Raw genomic sequence first — 9,275 nt, 5'->3', positions numbered from 1 at the left:
TGTGGCACCCTGGTCAGAAAGGCTACATAGAGTAAACAAAGGCTAATGCTAACCAGGAAAGCACCTAGGTGATCTTCACTGTTCCTCCTCTCCTCCAGATCAAATCCCCCAGCTTCATCCCCAGCCCTGTAGCAGAACATCTGCTTCCTCCCTTCACCTCTGGCCCCACTCCCAGGGAACAATGCAGTCCCTGCTGGCACACCCTGCTTTCCTCCCTCCTGTAGACCACCTCATCTCCACCTGCACTGCTAGCCCATCTCCTCTTCTAAGTGCCAGCTCCCAATACCTAGAAATACATTCTGCCCAGGACCCACAGAGACACACCTGGCAAGATCTTAGAAATATTCATTCACTATCAGACAGCCCACGGCCACCACATTCTCCAAAGGACCAGACCAGGCAATGAAAACCAAGGAGCGCTCACTCAACAAAGGCAAGATCGGACATCAGCATCTAAAATTATAACCATCCCAGACCCTGATGCCTAGATACCAGCAAAAAAAAAAAAAGACAATAAATTGTAGGTGGAGGTGTTGTTTCCCTAATTGTTTCTTGATTGTGTCAATAAAGATGGTGGAAGCCAATTGTTGGGCAAAGGGTGAAAGGGTCCCTGGAGGAAGAGGAGGAGATGCAAATAGAAAGGGGATTATGGACAGGCTTTGAAGGAGAAGCAATAACACCTTGTAAGGCCTGGGGGCAACTAGAACCAGTGGAAGCCTCTGCCACTGGAGGAACTCTGATATAGGATAGCTGAGGAGTTTAGGGCAATACATTCTATGCCCAGCAATTGGGTTTTTGGCCTAGTTTCAAAACATTAAAACTGACTAGTGTTTTCCATTCACAGTGATAAGTTAGGCAGGAGGAAAAGGGAACAGTCAGGGTGGTTGTTGGCAGCTTGCTGGAGCTAGCTGAGAGAGGCTGGGGGAGCAATCACAGTCCCCAGTCAGGAAACCAGCAGGCCATTGGCCTAGCTCTACAGAGAGTGAGACCAGCAGCAGTGTGTTCTCAGAGCTGAGCCGGGAAGGCAATAGCGTGGATATTTCAAAATTACATGCAACAATAAATAACAGCCAAGACAATATGTTTCTACTAGAGCCCAGAAATCTTACTACAGTAGACCCTGAATAGTTCAACATAGATGAAGCATGAGACATGAGTTTCAAAATAGTCTTCCTGTGTATGATAGAGGCCCTTAAAGAGGATATGAATAAATCTATGAAAACAGACAGTGAAATGAAATGAATGAAATGAATGAAACAATTTAAAACATGAAAGTGGAAACAGAGTCAATAAAGAAAAGTCAAATTGAGAGAAAACTGGAAATAAAAAATGTAAAAACTCAAACTGCAGAGAGAAGCCTCACCAAGAGAATCAAGAGAGAAGACAAAGAGAAGGTACTCTTAGACAATAAAGACAAGATAGAGGAAACAGACAACTCAGCCTCCCCCCCCCAAAAAAAACAAGCACAAAATGTCCAGGTAATCTTGGACACCATGAAAAGACCAAATCTAAGAATAATGGGAATAGAAGAAGAAATCCAGGCCAAAGGCATAGAAAGTATTTTCAACAAAATCATAAAGGAAAACTTTCACAACCTAAAGAAGGACATGACTATCAAGGTAAAAGAAACTTACAGAACATCAAATAGATTAGATCAGAAATAATTCCCCTTGGCACATAACAAACAAAGTATTAAATGTGCAGAACAGAAAAAGAATAATAAAAGCTGCAAGGGGAAAAGACAAAGTAACTTATAAATGCAGACTTATTAGACTAACACTGGACTTTTCAGAGAAGACTCTGAGAAGAAGTGAGAAGGTTCTAGACATATGTTCTACAAACCCTAGAGACCACAGATGTCAGCCCAGGCTACAATACCCAGCAAAACTTTCAATTACCATGAATGAAGAATGAAAGGCATTACTTGATAAAAATAGATTCAAGCCATATTCATCTACAAATCCATCCCTACAAAAGGCACAGGAAAAACTTCTACTAGAAGAAATAAACCCCACCCAAGAAAACAAAAGAAATCAATAATATCAGTCAAGCAAATTGGAAGTGGAGCACTACAGTAACAAAGTAACAGAATCAACGAGTACTGCTCACTGATAACTCTCAGCATCAGTGGTTTCAATTCCCCAGTAAAAAAGACAGACTAACAGAATGGCTGTGAAAACAGGATCCATACTTCAGGGGCATCCAGAAAAGTACTTTAACATCAAGGATAGATATCACCTTAGAGTAAAAGAATGGAAAAAGATATTTCAAGCAAATGTACCTGTAAATAAAGCTGGGTTAGCCATTTTAATATTTGACAAAATAGATTTGGAACCAGAAGAAATAGAGAAGGACACTACATACGAATCAAAAGAAAAAAATCAACAAGAAAATATTGCAATTCTTAATATCTATGCCACAAACACAAGAGTATCCATGTTTATAAAAGAAATACCACTGTAGCCTAAAGCACATACTGCCCCTCAGACACTGATATGGAAGACTTCAGCACCCCAGGCTGCCAATAAACAGGTCATCTAGAAAAAAACTAAACAGATAAATGCTGGAGCAAACTGATGTCATAAATCAAATGAACCTAACAGATATTTACAGAACACTTTACACAAACATAAAAGAGCACACTTTCATTTTAGCAGATCATAGAACTTTCTCAAAAATTGGACATGTTCTTTAACCCAACCAAGCCCCTGTAGAAAAAAACTGAAATTACATCCTACATCCTCTCTGGCCACCACAGGTAAAAGCTGGATATCAACAACAACAAAAGCTTAAAAATCTGTCAGAAACTGAACAACTCGCCACTGAATGAAATGGGTATGGAAAAAAATTAAGAAAGAAAATAAATTTTTTTAGATATGAAGGAAAATGAAAATACAACATGCCCAAACTTATGGGGCATGATGAAGGTGGTTCTATGAGGCAATACCATAGCATGAACTTCATATGTAAATAAATAAATGAATAAATAAATAAATAAATAAATAAATAAATAATAAAAGGAGCTATCCCATACTAGCAGCAAAATTCTTTGAGAAAAATCAATAAAATTGGCAAATCATTATCCAAATTAATTAAAAGGCAGGAATAAAATACTCAAATTGACAGAATTAGAAATGAAAGGTGAACCATAACAGACTGCATAGAAATGCAGAAAATCCTAGAGACAGACACTAACAGCCTGTACTATCCCAACCTGGAAAGTCTAAAATAAATCAAAAATTTTCTTGATATACACAACCCACTAAAGTTAAACCAAGATCAGATGAGTAATTTGAACAAATCTATTGGTCTTAGTGAAATAGAAGCAGTTATTGAAAGTCTCTCAACCAAAAGAGGCCAAGACCAGATAGTTTTAGCACAGAATTCTATCAGAATTTTAAAGAAGAGTAATGTCAGTACTCCTCAAGTTTCTCTACAGAATAGAAACAGAAGCAACACTGCCCAATTCTTTTCATGAAGCTACAGTTGCCCTGATACTGAAACTATGTAAAAACCAATAAAGAAAGAGAATTACAGACCAATTTTCCATAAGAAGATAAATGTAAAAGTTCCTAATAAAAATACTTTAAAAATTGAATCTAAAAACACATCTACCATGCTACCATGATTGAGTAGGCCTCATCCCAGAGATGCAGGGATGGTTCAAAGTATGTAAAGCAATAAACATAATCCACCATGAACACAACTGAAAGACCACAACCACAAGATGACTCATTACATGCAGAAAAGGCCTTTGACAAAACTCTAACACCCATCCATGATAAAAGTCCTACAGATATTAGGGCTACAAGAGCATACCTCAACATAATAAAGGCAATTTACATCAACTCCACAGCCAAAATAAACTGAAATGGAGAGAAAAATCAAAGCAACTCCACTAAAATCAGAAACAAGAAAGAGTCACCACTCTCCCCCTGCCTATTCAATATAATACATAAAATCTTAACTAGAGCAATAAGACAACTGAAGGAGATCAAGGGGATACAAATTGGAAGAGAGAAGTCAAAGTATCTTTATTTGCAGATGATATGATATTATACATAAGTGACCCTAAAAACTCCACTGGGGGACTCCTACAGCCAATAAACATTTTTTTCAGCAAAGTAACAGGATACAAAATTAATTAATTCACACACACACACACACACACACACACACACATACACACACACACACAAACATAGTCTACCTATACAGAAATGGCAAATGAACTGAGAAAGAAATCAGGAAACCAACACCTTTTAGAACAGCCTCAAAATTTTAAAATCTCTTGGGATAATTCTAAAACTAAGCAATTGAAAGAATTTTATAAGAAAAAAAGCTTTATGACATTGAAGAAAAAGTGAAAAACCTGTCAGAAGATGGAAATATCTCCCATGGTCATGGATCATTAGAATTATATAATAAACATGTCTACACTACCAAAAGCAGCCCAAAAATTCAATACAATCCCCATTAAAATTCCAACACAATTCTTCACAGAACTTGAAAGGACAACTTTCAGCTTCATATGAACACACACACACACACCAATAAAACAACAACAATAAAAATTAAACCTCAGGATAGCCAAAACACTTCTGAATAATAAAAATAACTGCTAGAATTATCACCATCTCTGAACTAAAATTGTAATGTAGAGCTATAATAATAAAAAACAGGCACATTGATCATTGGAATAAAGTTGAAGACCCAGAAATAATTCCACACATCTTTGGACTCCAGGGTTCTTTTGTTTTGTCTGTTTGTTTTTTAGCTTTTGTTTTTGAAATCAAGAACCATAAATACAACCTGTAAAAATGACAGTGTCTACACCAAACAGTGTTGATTAAACTGGTTGGATGAATGTAGAAGAATCCGAATAGACCCATACATATCACCCTGCACTCAACACTAAGTGGATCATATCACAACATAAAACTAGACACACTAAACCTGGAAGAAGACAAAGTGGGTAATACTCTTGAACTCATTGGCACAAGAAAAGACTTTCTGAACAGAACACCCTTAGCACAGGCATTAAAACCAACCATTGATAAGTGGGACTTTATGAAACTAAAAAGCTTCTGCTTTATAAAGGACATTGTCATCTAGCAAAGCTTCGGCCTACAGAAGGAGAAAAGATTTTTTACCAACTCCACAACTGACTGGGGGCTAAGATCTAAAATACATAAAGAAATCATGAAAGTAGACATCAAGGAAACAAATAACCCATTTAGAAGTGAAGCACAGATCTAAACAGAATTCTCAAAAGAGAAAACTCAAATGCCTGAGAAGCACTTAAAGAAATATCCTTAATTCCACATCCTTAGCCATCAGAGAAATGTAAATCAAAACTACTTTGAGATTTAATACTACACCAGTCAGAATAGCCACGAGCAAAAAGTGAAAGACAGCTATCAGTGAGAGGGTGTGGACTAAGGGGAACGATCACTCATCTATTGCTGGTGTGAGTACAAACTGTACAGTTGCTACGGAAATAAGTGCAGGAGTCACTCAGGAAGCTGGGTGTGGATCTACTTCAACATCCAGCTGTATGCCTGTATCCGTTCATATGTCTGAGTGTGTGTGTGTGTGTGTGTGTGTGTATACATACATATATATGCATGTGTATACATGTGTGTATTGTGTATGTATGTATATATGTATGTATGTATGAAGTCAATCTAAATGAACTGCTAAATAATAAGAGAGAGAGAGAGAGAGAGAGAGAGAGAGAGAGAGAGAGCACAACCACTGGACATCTCTCATCACCAAATGAAGTTTCCAGTATCCAGAATAGGTTATATCTAACCAAGTAGGTTAAGTCCAATAGGAACCCCCAAATAAACCAGGCTATTGTGAAGGCTATCGATTATTCTCCGGTCCTATTGCTTGAAAACAACACCTACACATGTCATTGAACACTGAGAAGCTGAGCTGGTGCCTCACTAGAGCTTTCACCCTTAATGTTCGTAGATTGGAAGTTACTCTGCTTATACCCAGATGAAAGGCTACAAACCTAACTCAAACCCTTCTATCTACAATTGTGACCTGCCTGCAAGATGCAATGATACAGTGGTGGTACAAGGCTTGTAAGACTGACCAGCCAAGATCTGATCTGTTCTCAGGCCCAATCCGTGAGATGGAACCCATCACTGATACTGCTTGGGTGATCGAGAACGTGCGAACAACGACTTGGCAAAAACCAAATACTACTGCAATAATGTGGCTCCAAACGACATTCTGCTATTCTCATAGATCAGTCCTTGATCAGCCATTATCAGAGAAGCTTCCTCCTGTAGCAGAGGGGAACCAACACAGAGACCCACAGCCAGACAATGCAGAGTGAGAGACCTTGGAGCACACAGTACTAAATGGAAATTCTTCACCAAATATCTCCCACAAAGCTCAGGGAACCCAGCAAAAAAGAGGTGGAAAGTGTATAAGACCCACAGGGGATGGAAGACACCAAGGAAACAAGGCCCTCTAAGCACAGGAGGACCAGTCCAATATGAACAGGGCCTGCATGGGTCTGCACCAGACAGATAAGGTCCTAGAGCGGAGAGAAGTGGGCATACATCAGCATTCTTAACACAGACTCTACCTCCGATTGATAACTGCTTAAAAATGAAAACTTAATTTTTCCAAGGGAGTCTCATTGGGGAGTCAAACCACTCTTAAGGGTAGGTCCCATGTCCAGTAGGAGACAGCCAACACAAAACAAACCCAGTAGCATCTCTGGAGGCTCTTTGTCTTATAATATTGTGTCAGGACATTTCTTTTAATCTTACAGGTCCTTTGCATCTATCTTACTGCTTCTGGTTCTATGCTTTTGAAGGAGTCTTTTGTGTGTGCACAAGTATCCCTGTGTCCATCTGTGGGGTTTATGCTTTTCCGTTGGCTCTTTTTCTTCCATTTGTTTTGTCCTGACTTGTCGTGGGGTTTTTTTGTTGTTGTTTGTTTTGTTTTGTTTTATTAGCATTCCTTAGATGCCTGTGTGTTTTCTAAGGAGAGACAGGAAGCATGTGGACCAGCATGGGGGTTGGGGAGAACTGAGAGGAGTCATGGGAGGGGAAAACATAACCAAAAAGTATTACATGGGAAAAAAATCTATTTTGAATGAAAGAAAAGATTTAAAGAAAGAAAAGACAACAAATGCCAAAGAAGATGTGAGTTAAAAAGCTTCAGGTCAGCATTGGTGGGAGCATAAACTGTGGAAATCAGTGTAGTCGCTGTTCATTCCCATGTGGCCCAGCTATAGCACCCCATCCTATCATCTAGACACTACATACCCATGTTCATCCTTTACTCTATTTGTAATATAGCAAGGAAATGGAATCACCCTAGATGCCTATCAACAGATAATTTAATGATGAAAATGTGGTACATACACGCAGTGGAATATTACTCACTAACAAAAAAGCCTGAGAGGTGCTGCAAACTGGGTGCAACAGAAAGATACTGTTGAGTGAGGTGACCCAGGCTCAACAATGGGTGCAGTGGGAAGGCACAGTAAACAAGGTAACCCAGGCTCAGCAATGGGTGCAGTGGGAAGGCACAGTAAATGAGGTAACCCAGGCTCAACAAGACTTGTGCTATTAATCACTCTCATGCGCAGATCCTAACCTGTGACTGTTATGTAGGTTTGAATAGAGGACAGGAAACTAGTACAGCATCCATGAAGTGGGGAAAGGGGGCTTTATAAGGCGGAGGAGGGGGAGAGTAAGAGAACCCGTGTGGTAGGAAGCTGGAAGGGGAATACTGAAGGATGTGAGAATAGCTCAGAGGTGTTTCGGGAGGTGAGGACATGAGAAAGGGGAAGCCAAAGCTAAGTGTGTATGAAAATGCTAAAAGGAGATCTGTTATCCTATATGCTAATTAAAAGAAAATATATGACTGCAGCGTGGCAGGGCACCAAGGAAGCAGGCATATGATGGAACAGGAACCTCTGGTGGGAACCTGCAATGACCCTTGCACCTTTCTGCCCCATTATTTTTCATCAAAATTTTCTATTGTTCCCTGTTTTGTTGAGTAGAAGATGGCTGCCTCTCTACTCATTTCCAAGTTCCCAACATAGTGACCTGATCGGCCCAACTGAATCAATCACTGGTGACAAGCACAAACAAGGCTACTAAGAGAAGCTCATTTGTGGTTTTGAGAGTGGTCATCAGAGAAGGAAGAATGGTTTCTAGGACAGACAATACTAAAACAGGTGTCCACTAGAGGTGTCTGTTGGAAGACAAAATGGAAGCAACCATAAGTAAATCTAGCGATGCATACGTGCGTGCACGCATGTGTGAGTATGTGGGTGTGTGCGTGGGTGCATGTATGAGTACATGTGTGTATATATGTGGGGGTTTGCTTGTATACTTGTGGAGGACAGAGATCAATAGCAGGTGTTTTTTTCAACCACTCTTTTTGTTATGTTTAGAGACAGGGTCTCTCACTGATCCCAGAACCTGTGGAATAGAGCAAACTAGACAGCAAGCTAACCCCAAGGAGAGTATTGTGTTCTAGACAGAGCACGTCCTCCTAAGACTCATGAATAGTCATAATCCTTGAAAGGGTTGTTACAGAGAGGTTTCTAATTAGAGAAGCAACACCACTGGAAATCATGCATTTTTATGGTAAAAGATTCATTACAGATAGTTTGCCAAACACAAAAATGTATTTCATGACTTCCTTCCATTTTCACACATGCACGTTTATACAGACACAGTGACATCTGGCCCTGGGTGAAAGTTATTTTCAGAGTCAACAGTTTTCATGTCCAAACTGAAAATCACCTATTAATTTTAGATGCTGTGATGTAAAATGTACTTTGTCTTCTGTGTATTCAACCACAATTGTTGGTTACTTGGTTTTAGGGATAAAAATACAGGATATATACTTTGACATATTTTTATTTCTCCTTTGAAAAGGAAAAAGTCATACATTTATGCAATGTATACAATGTATATTGATAATATATATATCCATCACTACCTGCTTCCAACTTCCTGTTGTGGACCCCATGTCTTCCTCCCAACTTTATATCTTCTCTCTCTCTCTCTCTCTCTCTCTCTCTCTCTCTCTATCTATCTATCTCTATCTATCTATCTATCTCTATCTCTATCTCTATCTCTCTATCTCTCTATCTCTATCTCTCTATCTATCTCTATCTCTATCTCTATTTCTATCTCTCTGTATTATCATAAACTTGAGTCCCAAGTAATGTTATTTTGCAAGGACATGGGTTACCCACTGGACCATGGGCATCCTACTAGCAGCCA

Source organism: Apodemus sylvaticus, chromosome 10, assembly GCF_947179515.1.
Source record: "Apodemus sylvaticus chromosome 10, mApoSyl1.1, whole genome shotgun sequence".
Taxonomy (NCBI): Eukaryota; Metazoa; Chordata; class Mammalia; order Rodentia; family Muridae; genus Apodemus; species Apodemus sylvaticus.
Note: the sequence above shows the minus strand (reverse complement) of the source record.